The 16,753-nt window shown below is 39.4% G+C and overlaps 1 pseudogene; it reads left to right on the forward strand.

Moving 5' to 3' along the window:
• On the forward strand, positions 401-13,061 carry LOC102169489 (annotated as a pseudogene).

Consider the following 16,753-nt stretch of genomic DNA (forward strand, 5'->3'; position numbering starts at 1 on the left):
CAGACTCCGGCTACTCTGACAAGCCCTGAGCCCCAGGGAACAGCGCCACCTGCTGATTACCCGAGACATAGCTTACATGAGAAAGGGTGAGTTGAGTATTTGGAAGAGTGGTGCATGGTAATTATGTATTCCCTGGCATTCTTACCACTGCTGCTCTAACACCCTACTTCCAAGCACCAGGCGTCCTTTCAGCTCATTGTCCGAAATGAGCCAGTATTAATTGGTGGGGGGTTTTTGTAACTTAATGATGGACATCTCTCTTTGAGGGCCTTTGCTTTTACTAATGTATATTTCAACAGATTTTAAAGCCTTATACAGACAGCTCTGCCTATAGATGCTCATTCATGATTTGGGGAAGCTCAGCACAAGAACCAGAGCTAAGACGGAACCAAGGATAAGCATGGCCGCTTGGCCCACAGAAGCTTCCATGGTTTATGGAGAAGGTCCTGGGAGTCTGGCTACAAGGGGGTATGGGGAACTTAATTTCCTAAACAGTTTTTCTTTAGGACCCAACAATAGCAGTCGACAGTTAGTGCTGCAATACTTTGAAGTTACCATATTGCCATTTCTTGTCTGACAGGACAGAACAGACCCCAAGGAAGCCTCCTTTTGGCTAAGATAAGCCCTTTAAGAACTGAGGTGCTATTTTTCCCATTGGTAGTTTATTCATGTGTTTGTTTAAATGTTAGAGCCCATCCCTTATAATATCTTCCCCAGGACCAGGAAAGGTAAATGTTGAAAAGAAATACTCTGTGTGTGTGTGTGTGTGTGTGTGTGTGTGTGTGTGTGTGTGTGTCCTAACCAGGCCTTTGAAAGATAAACATTTGATGTAGGGAAATGTTGAAAGTAAGAAAGTCATAAGCAGGTTTCACTAGATTTTTCTAAAAATATTTGGCTTTCAAAATCAAACCCACTTAAAGTTTTCCTCCTTGTATTTTCTTTTCTTAGTCATTTTGACATATTCTAGGGGCTTTCAATGTGTCATAATAATGTTATTTTTGTACAGGTTTTAACAGTGAAAATAAAATCAGTGGACCCTACTGCCCTCCACACAGCTAAAAGTGCATTTCTCTGCCCAATTCTTCCCACACTCATGAAAAAATACCAAATTTAAAGTTCAGCACTTAAGCTCTTGTGAGGTCCTGTAATATTTGATCACCATGAAAAAAAAAAATCTCTAGCATATATTACAAATAAGAGCAGGGACAGTGCAGATGGGACTAATTAGAATTTTCCAGTTTGGTTTTACCACTTGCAAAATAAAACTTTATTTTTAAACTGTGTTTGTTTTTCTATATTCAAAGAGTGTATAATTCAATTTTCACTGCTTCAGGACAGAAGCAGCATAAACACATTCACATGAAAACTCTTTTTCTAAATTAGCACAATTTGGGGCTACTTAATACCAGGTGCTTCAACTTGAAATTTTCTAGTTTAAGTAAATCAAATTTTATATTATTGCAACAATGATTATTAATAATAGCAAGATATATTGAGAATACTGTTAGGCAATGTTTCTGGAACATTTTTGTGCAATAATTCATTTAATCCTTTTAACAACTTTATCAGTTAGGTACTATTTATTATTCATTCAGTGAAGATATCGAGAGTTTAAGAACCTTGCCTAGGGGAGCATATGTCTAGCAAATGTGGAGCTGTATACATGATACAGGTATACAGGTTGGAATTAGACTCCTCTGTATGTCCTGAGGATGCTGCCTTAAATTTTGCCTCTGAGGCGATTCACCTATATCATCCTAATCCTGGTCTCGAGATATCTAACAATTTCTCTATATCTGTCTATCAATAATCTATCTATTGATCCATATGGACAGATACATATATACATATATATGTGTGTATGTGTTTAGAGAGAGAATGAATGAATAAATGAATATGGAGAGGGAGAATAATGTGAAAAATATTAAATATATCAATGATTTTGATGCCTTTAACTTTTCCAGAAGCATTGGTATTCTAAAAAGAGCAAGATTATTAACACAGAAACAAGTGAAAGTGTTAGTCGGTCAGTCATGTCTGACTCTTTGCAACCCCTGGACTGTAGCCTGCCAGGCTCTTCTGTTCATGGAATTCTCTAGACAAGAATACTGGAGTGGATTGCCATTTCCTCCTTCAAGGGAACTTTTTGACCCAGGGATCAAACCCAGGTCTCCTGCATTTCAGGCAGATTCTTTACCAACTGAGCCACCAGAGAAGACATTAGCAGACGGATCTCTATTTGTTGAACAAGAAAGTGATATTTTTCTCCAAAATTTATATATTTTCAGGTATGTGTCAAATTGAATCTTAGAGCAAACATCTGTATACTTACCACCTAGATAATACCAGTATCATTTTGTATATTTCTCATGTATCTATACATTTGTCTATCTGTCTATTGTTTGATTAACCCATATTATCTTTTTGTGCATTTCAAAGCAAATTGCTTTATGCAGACATCAAGATGTGTGTGCATGCTTAGTCGCTTTAGTCGTGGTTCAACTCTGCCACCCTATGGACTGTAGCCCACTAGGTTCTTCTGTCCATGGGACTCTCCAGGCAAGAATACTGGAGTGGGATCCCGTTCCCTCCTTCAGGGGATCTTCCTGACCCAGGGATCAAACCTGTGTCTCTGTTTTCCTGCATTTCAGGCAGACTGTTTACTGCTCAGCCACTGGGGAAGCCTATACATCAAGATATATTCTCATAAACACTCTAGCAAGCATATAATTAACTAGATTTCAACATTTGTTCTGAGACAAAACTTACATGTAATGCAATTAAATCATAAATTTATGTTCTTACTTAATTTTGATAAATGCAAACAACCATGTAACTTGAGCCTCTGTCCAAATAAACTTTCACCATCCTGGGAAGTTCTCTAAGATAATCATTTTTCTGATTTCTTCCCACCACAGATTATTTCTAGAATATCATATAAATGATATTTAACATATGATTTTTTCATTCAACATATGATTTTGGAGATTCAGAAAATATCATATATTTTAAACAGAGGTTCTCCCAGCTCACCCAGGGATGGGACTCCTGGCCTCTTAGGGGAGCTCACATTTCCTCCCCTCACCTTTCCTTCCTCTTCGTCCCACCTTCTGCTCAGTATCTGCTTTGTTTTTTACTAATAAATTTCCTTTGTTTTAAAGTTCTAACTGTTGTTATTGCTCTTATTTTGAATTCCTGTAGGACTTACATAACATCAGAATGCTTACATATAGGAACCATATTTCATCTTATATCATTTAAATAGTATTATTAGTTCTGTTTTTTTTTTTTTTTTGACATTTAGCATATAGAAAGAAAACATGGAAAATGACTGGGAGAGAAAGGATCCATGTGATAAACTGACCTGATGATGTGACCTCATTGAGGCTGGGAGCACTAGGGGTCTGATGATGATCTGGTTTCCTCATGAACAGAGCGGCAGCATGTACCCACCCAAACCAGATAAGCTATCATTTGTCTCTGGGCAGAACTGGCCAAGATCTTGGGTATGATGATGGATGCTGCCAAGCTCCTATGCAAAGATATGAACTATGGCTAGGTGTCACTCCTCCTTGCTAAGAGATGGCATATATTACAGATGGTCCAGGGAAGTGGATGACTATGAGCCTAGCACTGTAAAATTCAAGGGCTGCCCACAACAGTAAGTGATTACCTCTGACATCATAAACCAGCCAACGTCTTCACGATGCTCTAACCCTCAATGCCCCAATGCCTCCTGTTACATTGTGTCATATCAGGAAAATCAAGTCTCTCCAGACTGAACAGGGGAAATCTGATATAAGTGACTATTGAGAAACTTAGCTTGTAATCTCAAGAAGTGAAAATAAAAAGGATCAGCAACAATATTTCTGGAGCTTAAACCTGATCTTTTCTTGAGCATCTTGTTTCTCATTTAATTATCACAAATCTAAGATTATGTTTTTGCAAAATGAATTAGGGGCATATTTTAAGTAATATATATGCAGATATGTCTGTGTATTTTCATTTTTTTTCTCCTTGTAATGTGTTGGCATGAAATCAAAGATTATTATAAGAATGTCTTTCATTTAGGGTAAGAGCAAGTATCTTTATTTTCTTTCTTGATCTCCTCTGATCAGATTAGAGTGAGTTTTACTGGAGTGAAATCATAGCTTTATTAGTCATATCCCAGTGCCAGAATGGCCATGCCCTTGTAAGTGACTACAGTGAATGGAGATTATGCTTAAAGCATAAACCTCAGACTTCTGAGTATTTTATTCTCCATGTTGTAAAAAAATATATCAGAAAGGAAAGACTTAACTCACTGGAGTTATTTTGAGAAAATCAATTTCCATAAATACATTTAATTGCTCACTCATAAATTTATACTTCCCTTCCCCTCACTGCATAATTGGTTTCCTGCCTTCAGCTTAGCTCCGTGCTCCATGTTTTCATAAAAGTTTTATTCCTAGGATTTTTCTGGTCAAGCCATTCTTCAGCTAAAAAGACCTGGCAAATTTTCATTGCCTGAAGCAGAAAGTCAAAAATTTTTAGTGTAGCACTCAAAGCTTTTCAGAAGCTGGCCCCAAACTATTTTCTAACTTTACTTGCCCCTGGGCATTTTTGCCCCGTTTCCTCCCAGTTCCTTCCCAGTTCCTACAATTCTTGCATTCTTTTGTTGCTTGCCTATGTGCGAAGAAGTTTTCTGGTTCAACTTTCTACCACCACAGTTAGAAGAGTGTGTGTCTGTCCATCTATATTACTGGTACCTTCTATGTTGGAAGATAATCTATAATCTACTCACTGTTTTATAGGATTTTTAAAATTGTAGTAAAATATGCATAACATAAAATTCACCATCTTAACTATTTTTAATGTACAGTTCAGTGTACTAAGTAAATCCACATTGTTATACAATTATTATCACTACTCATCTCCAGAATACTACATCATCCCAAACTGGAATTCTGTAACCATTAAACAAAGGATTGTTTTAGCTGTTGGGGGATGTTTTGAGGTTTGCTATGAATTTTAAAATGGACTTTTCTATTTTTGCCCCCTCCCAAAGAAAAATGTTGAGCTTTTGGTAGGGATTAGATTGAATCTGCAGATTGCTTTTTATAGTGCATATGCATTCATGCTCAGTAATGTCCAATTCTTTGTGACCCCATGGACTGTAGCCTCCTAGGCTTTTCTCTTAAGGGAATTTTCCTGGTAAGACACTGGAGTGGGTTGCCATTTCCTCTGCCAGGGGATCTTCCCAACCCAGGGATTGAACCTGTATCTCCTATGTTCTCCACATTGGCAGGCAGATTCATCACTTCTGCATCACTTGGAAAGACCTGCTTTGTATACATCGTAATAATATTAATCTTCCAATCGATGAACAGCATGTCTTTCCATTCATTTATTTATGTCCTCTTTAACTATTCAGCAATGTTTTGTAGTTTTGTGTTTCACTTTCTTGGTAAGTAAATTCCAAAGCATTTTATCCTTTTGACACTATTGTTAATTAATTGTCTTCTTAATTTTCTTTTCAGATTATTTATTACTGTGTATAAAAATGCAGTTGACTTTCTTACTGGTTTTGTATCCTTCTACCTTGTTTAATTTGCATATTAATTCTAATTATTCTTTCCCCTGGGATCTTTAAGGTTTTCCACATATAAGATCATGTCATCTTGGAATAGAAATCATTTTCCTTCTTCTTTTCCAATTTGGATGTCTTTTATTTGTTTTTCTTGTCTAACTTTTCTGGCTGGTACTTCCAGTATAATGTTAACTAAAAGCGGTAAAAGTGTGCTTTTTCTTATGTTAGAGGAAAATCTTTCAGGCCTTCAACATTGACTGTGATTTTGCTGTGAGTTTTCATGTGTGCCCTGTGTTATATTCAAATAATATAACTTGAAGTAGTTTCTATTCTGGTTTGTTGAGCTTTTTTTTTATTTTTTAAACATGAAAGTGTTAAATTTCATCAACTGGTTTTTCTGTATATATTATCTTATTTTTCTTTCCTTCATTCTGTTAATGTGGTATATTTGAGTGATTTATTTTTATTTTGAATCATCTTACATTGCAGAGATGGGAATACCAGACCACCTGACCTGCCTCTTGAGAAACCTGTACGCAGGTCAGGAAGCAACAGTTAGAACTGGACATGGAACAGACTGGTTCCAAATAGGGAAAGGAGTACGTCAAGGCTGTATACTGTCACCCTGCTTATTTAACTTACATGCAGAGTACATCATGAGAAACGCTGAGCTGGATGAAGCACAAGCTGGAATCAAGATTGCCAGGGGAAACGTCAATAACCTCAGATGATACCACCCTTATGGCAGAAAGTGAAGAACTAAAGAGCCTCTTGATAAAAGTGAAAGAGGAGAGTGAAAAACTTGGCTTAAAGCTCAACATTCAGAAAACTGAGATCATGGCACGTGGTCCCACTACTTCATGGCAAATAGATGGGGAAACAGTGGAAACAGTGGCTGACTATTTTTCTGGGCTCCCAAATCACTGCAGATGGTGATTGCAGCCATGAAATTAAAAGACGTTTACTCCTTGGAAGGAGAGTTATGACCAATCTAGATAGCATATTAAAAAGCACAGACATTACTTTGCCAACAAAGGTCCGTCTAGTCAATGTTATGTTTTTTCGAGTAGTCATGTATGGATGTAAAAGTTGGACTATAAAGAAGGCTGAGCGCCAAAGAATTGATGCTTTTGAACTGTGGTGTTGGAGAAGACTCTTGAGAGTCCCTTGGATGTGAGGAGATCCAACCAGTCCATCCTAAAGGAGATCAGTCCTGGGTGTTCATTGGAAGGACTGATGTTGAAGCTGAAACTCCAATACTTTGGCCTCCTGATGTTAAGAGCTGACTCATTTGAAAAGACCCTGGTGCTGGGTCTTTGGATGGCATCGCTGACTCAATGAACATGGGTTGGGGTAGACTCCAGGAGTTGGTGATGGACAGGGAGGCCTGGCGTGCTGCAGTTCATAGGGTTGCAGACAGTCAAACAAGACTGAGCGACTGAACTGAACTGAATATTGCAGAAATAAATTCCACACAGTCATCTTAATATGGTGATGAATTCAGTGTTCTTGTATTTTGTTGAGGGTTTTTACTTCATTTTCTATAATATTGTTTTTCTTTCCTTATATGGTCTTTATGTGACTTTGATATCATAGTAATTCTGATCTCATAGAACGAATTAGGAAGTCTTCCCTCCTGTTTGACTTTTTGGAAGAGTTTAAGGAGGATTAGTGTTAGTTCTTTAGAGAAATATTTGGAATATTTCCAAATGAAATCATCCTTTCTAGGGTTTTTCTTTGTCGAGAGGTTGCTGATTACTGAGTCAACCTCCTTAATAGTTATACGTCTATTCAGATTTTCTATTTCTTTGTTATTCAGTCTTGGCATGTTTCTATGACTTTGTCCGTTTCATCTAGATTATCCAAGTCACTGGCATACAATTTTTCACAGTATTCTCTTTTCAGTTCTGTTCAGTTCAATCACTCAGTCATGTCTGACTCTTTGCGACCCCATGAATCGCAGCACGCCAGGCCTCCCTGTCCATCACCAACTCCTGGAGTTCACTTAAACTCATGTCCATCGAGTCGGTGATGCCATCCAGCCATCTCATCCTCTGTCGTCCCCTTCTCCTCCTGCCCCCAATCCCTCTCAGCATCAGGGTCTTTTCCAGTGAGTCAACTCTTCTCATGAGGTGGCCAAAGTACTGGAGTTTCAGCTTCATCATCAGTCCTTCCAATGAACACCCAGGACTGATCTCCTTTAGGATGGACTGGTTGGATCTCCTTGCAGTCCAAGGGACTCTCAAGGGTCTTCTCCAACACCACAGTTCAAAAGCATCAATTCTTCAGTGTTCAGCTTTCTGTATAGTCCAACTCTCACATCCATACATGACCACTAGAAAAACCACAGCCTTGACTAGATGGACCTTTGTTGGCAAAGTGATATCTCTGCTTTTCAATATGCTATCTAGGTTGGTCATAAATTTCCTTTCAAGGAGTAAGCATCTTTTAATTTCATGGCTGAAATCACCATCTGCAGTGATTTTGGAGCTCCCCAAAATAAAGTCTGAGACTGTTTCCACTGTTTCCCCATCTATTTGCCATGAAGTGATGGGACCAGATGCCATGATCTTCGTTTTCTGAATGTTGAGCTTTAAGCCAACTTTTTCACTCTCCTCTTTCACTTTCATCAACAGGTTTTTTAGTTCCTCTTCACTTTTACTCCTTTTCCATTTTTGTAGCTTTGGTAGTGCATGCATGTATGTTAAGTTGCTTCAGTCAAGTTTTACTCTTTGTGACCCTATGGAGTATATCCCGCCAGGCTTTTCTGTCCATGGAATTCTTCAGGCAAAAATACTGGAGTGAGTTGCCATGCCCTTCTCCAGAGGATCTTCTCTACCCAGGGATCGAGCCCATGTCTCTTATGTCTCATGCATTGGCAGGCAGTTTCTTTACCATTAGTACCACCTTGGATTGGAGAAGGAAATGGCAACCCACTCCAGTGTTCTTGCCTGGAGAATCCCAGGGACGGGGGAGCCTGGTGGGCTGCCGTCTATGGGGTCACACAGAGTCGGACACGACTGACGTGACTTGGCAGCAGCAGCACCACCACCACCTTGGAGGCTCAGCTTCGGTAGTACTATACATTTATGGTTTTAGTAGTTTGAGAGAGAACATGCCATTTTCTAAAAGTACTTGACAAGATAAGATATTTTAAAAAGATAAGAAAATGAAAAGGGGGAATAAAAAACACTTGATCCTGAAGATTTGTCTGAGCTCAGGCAAACTTATCACGTGCATCCCCAAAGTCTACATTCAGATACATGTAGCAAATAAGATATCTTTGAACCCAACAAATGAGACTGATCAAAGGCCAAAGCTATTCGTGATCTGTGTGTCACTATCATCTGCTTTTGTCACTGAAATACTATGACTAGGAGTAATGTTTCTTTTTTCTTTTTTTTCATTTAATGCTATTTTCTCTAAGTATTTTGGAGCCAAAGCAAATGACTGAGATAATCCATGTATAACCTAGGCTGGTTCACTGGTTATTCCTGAAAGAGCAAAACATGAAGGGGATTTCAGTTAACTTTTTGTAATTCTCCTTTCTCCACAATACTCCCATTTCTGTCTCCTTTTGTACTTCACAGAAAACTTAGAAGGCATTAGTGAAATTCCCAATAAATATCCAGTATTTTTCAAAATCAGAAGTTTCATAACTCGACACTCCAGGAAGTCTGATTTTATTACTTGAGAACTCGACACTCCAGGAAGTCTGATTTTTATTACTTGTTTATTCTTTTTTTCCCCTCCTTTTGCATGAAACAAGGCTGTCTTTTGCCAAATTTATATAAAAGTTACCTCTCATAGACTTTCAGTTTGATACAGAATTCAGAAGCCAGGAAGGCTTGGAAGTACGCATTTTAAGTGCTATAGAATGTATCTTTTTTTTTTTTTTAAATGGATGTTTCATAGTATTCAAAGCCAGGTATATAAACAACTTGCCACACATTTCCTCAAGTGAAAACTTACAGATCATACTTAGTGAAATTAACAATTAAGCTTTACTTTTTTTTTTTTAAATGAGGAATATGCTTTAATTGTCCAATTTATTAGAATTTTTCCCAGGAAAACTTCCTACCAGCTTCTCTCAACAGAGAACACTTAAAAAAAAAAAAAAAAGCATCTCAGTTAATCCTTTCTATCCTTCTCTCTATTTCTCTATCTCTTGCTCTTTCAGGTGGTACATGGTCTGAGGAATCATTTACACTAATTATTTTTAGTTTCTCCTCACATAACTTCTGAAGAAGATGTTCTATTTATGAGAAGCAAATTACTTAAAAATATTTCCAAGCTTCTTAGCAGAGGTCAGTACACATATTAGCTGGGGGCAAAAGGAATATTCAAGCCCAGGCATCCCTTCTGAAATCACAGCTGGGATTTATGAAACTCAATGCTGTCAGGCTGGTCTCCTTGGTTACCCGTCACCTTGCTCATAATATCCAGACAGCATGTCAGGACTCATCTCATCTCCACGTATCAATAAATGTTTGTGAAGGATCAGCTGTTCCCATGGTACCTGGGCTTGGGGATTTGTATCAGAATGCATGGTGTTTCCCAGACCCTGGGTTCCCAGCAACTGCTCATATACAATCTTGATTCTCTCCACCTACTGAGTCTTTCTAGGATTTCATGGTGCGGCTCTGACATTTTCACACTCTGGATCCTAACTTTCTATTACAAGCTTCAGAGATTAAGGAATTCCTCCCCTGAGACCTGCCTGTATTCTCGTTAACACCATTTGTTATCTACTCTACCTGCGTTAGGGCAGTTTTCAAAGAAGCACTCTGTTCAGTTCAGTTCAGTCACTCAATTGTTTCTGACTCTGCGATCCCATGGACTGCAGCATGCCAAGCTTCCCTGTCTATCACCAACTTCCAGAGCTTACTCAAACTCATGTCCATTGAGTTGGTGATACCGTCCAACCATCTCATCCTCTGTCGTCCCCTTCTCCTCCCGCCTTCAATTTTTCCCAGCATCAGGGTCTTTTCCAGTGAGTGAGTTCTTCGCATCAGGTGGCCAAAGTATTGGAGTTTCAGCTTCAGCATCAGTCCTTCCAATGAATATTCAGGGCTGATTTCCTTTAGGATGGACTAGTTGGATTTCTTTGCAGTCCAAGGGACTCTCAAGAGTCTTCTCCAACACCACAGTTCAAAAGCATCAATTCTTTGGTGCTCAGCTTTCTTCATAGTCCAACTCTCACATCCATACATGACTACTGGAAAAACCATAGCTTTGAATAGACAGACATTTGTTGGTAAAGCAATGCCTCTGCTTTTTAATATGCTGCCTAGGTTGGTCATAACTTTTCTTCAACGGAGCAAGTGTCTTTCAATTTCATGGTTGCAGTCACCAACTGTAATGATTTTGGAGTCCGAAAAAAGGAGAACTAGTTATCATTTTTCCTCATTCATATGATAAAACTTTCAGAATTGGGGTATTTCCTTTGGAGAAACGGTGGAATTTTATCTTGGTGGAAAATACATCCTTGCATGTTTTTCATTATATTTTCTTAGCTATGTGTTTAATATCAGGTAAAAAAACAAACAAACAAACTGGATGGTCATGGCTCTCATATAACAAGAAACATTGTGTAAAAATTTAAAAAAAAATGACAGTAAGTTAAGTGACACTTAAATAATAAGATATTTGAAGCAGATGCTTTATCAGTAAATGTAAAATGTCTTTCTTGAATCATGAATAAATAAGATAGCATTACTCAAATAACAAATAGTCAACTCCTCAACTTTGAAACATATGTACCTTATGTGATTGCTCTCTGGTTTAAGTCTGAAATGTGAGTTTGAAAAAGAATAAACACAGGAAAAAACTTGGGGAAAATGTAAAGCTCAGTTTTAACAGAATTAGCTTTGAAACTGCTAATAATATTGATACCTCATTGCTACTGTTGGTAGGGTCCCTAAATTTAAATAAACGGGAAAAAATTTAAAGAAAACAAAAAACTTGAGATGCCAGTTAAATTTGAAATTTAGGTAAATAAAGATTAATTTTTTAGCATAAACATGTCCCAAATATGGCAAAGAGCCTACTTAGACTACAAAGCACATTTTATCTGAAATTCAAATTTAGCTGGGTGTCTTGTATTTTAAGCATCAGTCTTAACCATTAGAGCTTTCAAATAAGTCATGGGTGGGTGGAGACCCAACTGACTGTAATTTTCATACACTAAATTCTTTGTGAAATTCTGATAAGTTAGGTTTAAAAACTGCTGGATTATCCTTGCAAGACAGAATGCCCAGAAACACATAAATGTAACAGAGACTTAATGGTGGTCCCTAATTCTGTGTGTCTAATAGATTTATATTACAAATGGAGAAAAAACTATCTGAAGTAAGCAAAGAAATCAAAGGACATCTAACCTTGCCATTGGAGATCCTGGTGCAAGTGAAAACACTCATACATTTTTACAGTCTGATTGATAAGCAGATATAATAATAATAAGATAATCATTATTGTTTGACTGGCTGAATAGCTTGAATTTTTGTTATCAAATACAGATTTATTGTTACTGGATGTTACCTTTTACAATTGATAGTGAAGCCCAAGTTAAAAGTAAAACCCAAAACAGTATATGTGATCTACTAGCTTTTAAGAAGAAAAATTCAATAAAATACACAAGGATAAATCTGAGCTGAATATAAAATAATTCATTCACTATATGTGCATATATTAAGCGCCTGGTATGAGGCAGTGCTGGTGGAAAACCAATAAAGAAGATTGAGCCCCAGCTCTCCAGGTACTTAAATTAATGATGGAGAATCCCAACAGTTTCCAGCAGAACTTTCAGTTTCTTATGATTAGCTGACTAAAGTAGAGCTCTATATGCAAAATGCCAGAGGAATGAAATACTTTGTTTCAGAGTTTATGGCATTAAAAAATCTTACATTTTAAAATGTAGCAGCCTCAATATAAAGCTTCATATGTCACCCTGCTTATTTAACTGATATGCAGAGTACACCATGAGAAATGCTGGGCTGGAAGAAGCACAAGCTGGAATCAAGATTGCCGCATTATCAGGGATCTTGGAGAAATTCATTCAAGGCTCTTAGATCACAGACCAGTTATCCAAGGTGAAACCCGTTATTTTGTGAAAGAATTTGAAGAAAAACGTGGTCTTCGAGAAGTGCAAGTTCTTGAAAATCTGAAAAATATGATCCATGAGACAAATCAACATACTCTTCCGACGTGTAGAGCAACAATACAAGACAGCTTAAACCAAGTTCTCCAGAGATTGCAAGCAGCTACTGACACCGTCTGTAGACTCCAGCAGAGGGAACAGGAGCGAAAAAAGATTCATAGTGACCTTTTAATAGCTCGTGAGAAACAGCACGTGACGCAGTAGGAGGATTTCATGACAGAGCAGCGCAGCAAGCAGGCGGAAGTGGACGAGGAGCACAGGAAGGCCGTGGAGAAGCTGCGAGCGCAGTACGCCGAGATGGAGCGGGGCCTGGCGAGGCTCTCAGCCTTCTGATTCTGAGAACGCGGACTGCAGCAGCGACAAACGAACGCGAAGAAACTGACATCCCCTGTCCCCCCCCGCCCCCCCCCCGCCCCGAAACACCTCCCACCAAACCATTTAGCCTCTGCTTCAAGCTTAGCAATATATTTGACCGCACTCCTCTGTCGGAAGGCGGAGCCCTCTCCTGGAGACTTCCCTGTTTCCTAGAGGAGTGCCACGTCTTTCCAGTGACTTGTTTTCTGATGTGATCAGTGAATTTTCATTGTGAATTGGCATTCCTCTGAACTCCATTTAGGGGAATTTTTGGTATGTTCCAACAGGGAAGTTTGCTATGGTTTTTTTTTTTTCTAGCACCTCCATTTTGTTCCTTTTGGCCCTACTAACCCTGGACAACTTCAGAGTCAGAGTTCCCCTTGGGTTTCCCCCTGCTCCCTGGCTGTCCTTCAGTGTGTATGGGCGCTCACCAACACTCACAAGCCTTGTGAATTTCCTCCTCAGACGTACAACAGAGTCAGGCTGTGATAAGACGTTGCTAGAGACTTTTTTCATCCTTCATGTCTCCACTTGGAACACAGATGAGAAACTTGCGGTGTTTTCCTAGCTCACTCCCTGAGAGGTGCCCTTTGGGGAGTCACTCAGTCCCTGAATTCATATGTTCAAGCCCCAGCCCCCAGTGCATCTGTATTTGGAGATGGAGCCTATATGGAGTCATGTGGTCATAAACGGTCACAGCAGAGAAGGCAGCTGTCTGCGAACTAGGAAAAGAGGTCTCAACGGGACGGAATTTCCTGGCACCTTGATCGTGGACTTCTTGCCTCCAGAACCATGTGAAAGTAATTTTGTGTGTCTGCTGCCCATCTGTGGAGTTGTGTTACAGTGGCCTGAGCAGACCAACACAGTCCCAGGCTGTGATTCCTGCCCCTGTGCAGGTGTAGTCCTTAAAACTGGGGTCCTTCTAGGCGTCGGGGGGGGGGGGGGCGGGGGACCTGGGACTGTTACCAGCTCCGTAGGCATACTGTCTTAGGGAATTTCACCTTTTCCCAGTCTGCCTTCAGTTGTTTCATTAATTTGCCATGAACTTGGCCATATATATTAATATATATATATATATACAGTTAAATTTTTTTCTAGCATTTCAGGTGTTCAGTAGTTAGAAATAGTGTGTGACACGTCTTTATTTAAAATGGATTACCAACAGGGACCTACGATACAGCGCAGGAAACACCTCCCAGTGATAAGTGGCAGCCTGGATGGGAGGAGAGTTTGAGGAGGGATACGTGTGTCTGTATGGCTGAATCCCTTCGCTGTTCACCGGGAAATATCACAGCATTGTTTGTTAATCGGCTATACCCCAGTACAAAGCAAAAAGTTAGAAATGTCAAAAAATAAAGTTACCAGAAAAAAAGAAATGGCATGTTAGATAGGTAGACGTTGATTTTATTATGTTCAAATTTCCCTCCTAAAACACCATGTCCGTATTCTAGTATAAAGGATGATATCTTTTCTTTCAGTCATTGTGCCTAATATTTTCTATTTGGTAGTTTCTTTTTATTATTATTAGGTCTCTTGTTGTCTGTGAGCTAATGCGACTGTTTCTGTTCTGTTGAATTCTCTTTACTATTTGTGAGCTAATAAAAGCAAATACGAGCATAGCAGGCTTGTTTTGAACCTGAAAAAAAAAAAAAAAAGATTGCCGGGAGAAATATCAATAACGTCAGATATGCAGATGACGTCACCCTTATGACAGAAAGTGAAGAGGAACTAAAAAGCCTCTTGGTGAAAGTGAAAGTAAAAAGGAGAGTAAAAAGTTTGGCTTAAAGCTCAACATTCAGAAAACTAACATCATGGCATCTGGTCCCATCACTTCATGGCAAATAGATGGGGAAACAGTGGAAACAGGGTCAGACTTTATTTTTTGGGGCCCCAAAATCACTGCAGATGGTGATTGCAGCCATGAAATTAAAAGACGCTTGCTCCTTCAAAGAAAAGTTATGGCCAACCTAGATAGCATATTGAAAAGCAGAGACATTACTTTGCCAACAAAGGTCCATCTAGTCAAGGCTATGGTTTTTCCTGTGGTCACGTATGGATGTGAGAGTTGGACTGTGAAGAAAGCTAAGTACCAAAGAATTGATGCTTTTGAACTATGGTGTTGGAGAAGACTCTTGAGAGTCCCTTGGACTGCAAGGAGATCCAATCAGTCCATTCTGAAGGAGATCAGTCCTGGGTGTTCATTGGGAGGAATGATGCTGAAGCTGAAACTCCAGTACTTTGGCCACCTCATGCAAAGAGTTGACTCATTGGAAAAGACTCTGATGCTGGGAGGGATTGGGGGCAGGAGGAGAAGGGGACGACAGAAGATGAGATGGCTGGATGGCATCTCTGACTCGATGGACGTGAGTCTGAGTGAACTCCAGTAGTTGGTGATGGATGGGGAGGCCTAATGTGCTGCGATTCATGGAGTTGCAAAGAGTCCGACATGACTGAGTGACTGAACTGAACTGAACTGAACTGAGGCTACATGGCTTGGCAAGAAGATGCCTTTAGAGCTTTTCGTACTCATTCAGTTCAGTCGCACAGTCGTGTCTGACTCTTTGCGACCCCATGGAATGCAGCATGCCAGGCTTCCCTATCCATCACCAACTCCCAGAGCTTACTCAAACTCACCCATTCAATCAGTGATGTCATCCAACCATCTCATCCTCTGCTGCCCCCTTCTCTTCCCATCTTCAATCTTTCTCAGCATCAGGGTCTTTTCCAATGAGTCAGTTCTTTGCATCAGGTGGCCAACGTGTTGGAGTTTCCGCTTCAGCATTAGTCCTTCCAATGAATATTCAGGACTGATTACCTTTAGGATGGACTGGTTGTATCTCCTTGCAGTCTAGGATACTCTCAAGAGTCTTCTCCAGCACCACAATTCAAAAGCATCAACTCTTTTATGCTCAGCTTTCTTTATAGTCCAACTCTCACATCCAAACATTGTGCTCATTGAGTTTATTTAATTAAGAACTAGTTATGGCTCTTTGCACTACATGATACATTTCTAATGGTCATTGTCACACAAACTCTTTTCAGGATTTTTTTTGTTGTTGTTGTTATGAGTGTCTATTGTAACTGCCCGGACATGAGAGGGCTGTGATATATGATGTGAAATTATGCCTATCAGACTGATAGGGGAACATCAAGCTCCTTAGTATAGAAAATTCAACTCAGTTACAACTATTTAATGAAACCTGTTCTCACAGCTGGCTTCCCTGGTTAGCTCAGTTGGTAAAGAATCTTCCTGCAATGCAGGAGACTTCGGTTCTGTAAACAGCCACGTGCTTTGAGCTTTGAGCTCTTCGCTTCCGAATGACCATAACCCTTCCTGCTGGATTATCTTCTTTTCTGTTCCAAAAATGTCTTCATCATGTTTAAGTCTGGTAGTCCAGAACTATTTGGGGGAAGGACATAGTCCAAGCACTATGTCATGGACTCATTTAGAGTTTCCTACAGTGCCTCCAGAAGTATCGGTAAGTATTTTATCACCTGGTTTTTTAACCTGGCAGTCACTTTGAAGATCTCAACATTGAAGCAAGCATATTGACAACAAGTGCATTCACAGCACTGAGGGTGTGTCCTGAGAAACAGGCAAATCAAAAGTAAAACCTCAATATGCCAAGATGAGTGAGTATATAGGGGTAATTATTCTTTCTGGTTGACTG

The sequence above is a fragment of the Capra hircus genome, chromosome 13, assembly GCF_001704415.2.
Source record: "Capra hircus breed San Clemente chromosome 13, ASM170441v1, whole genome shotgun sequence".
Classification (NCBI taxonomy): Eukaryota; Metazoa; Chordata; class Mammalia; order Artiodactyla; family Bovidae; genus Capra; species Capra hircus.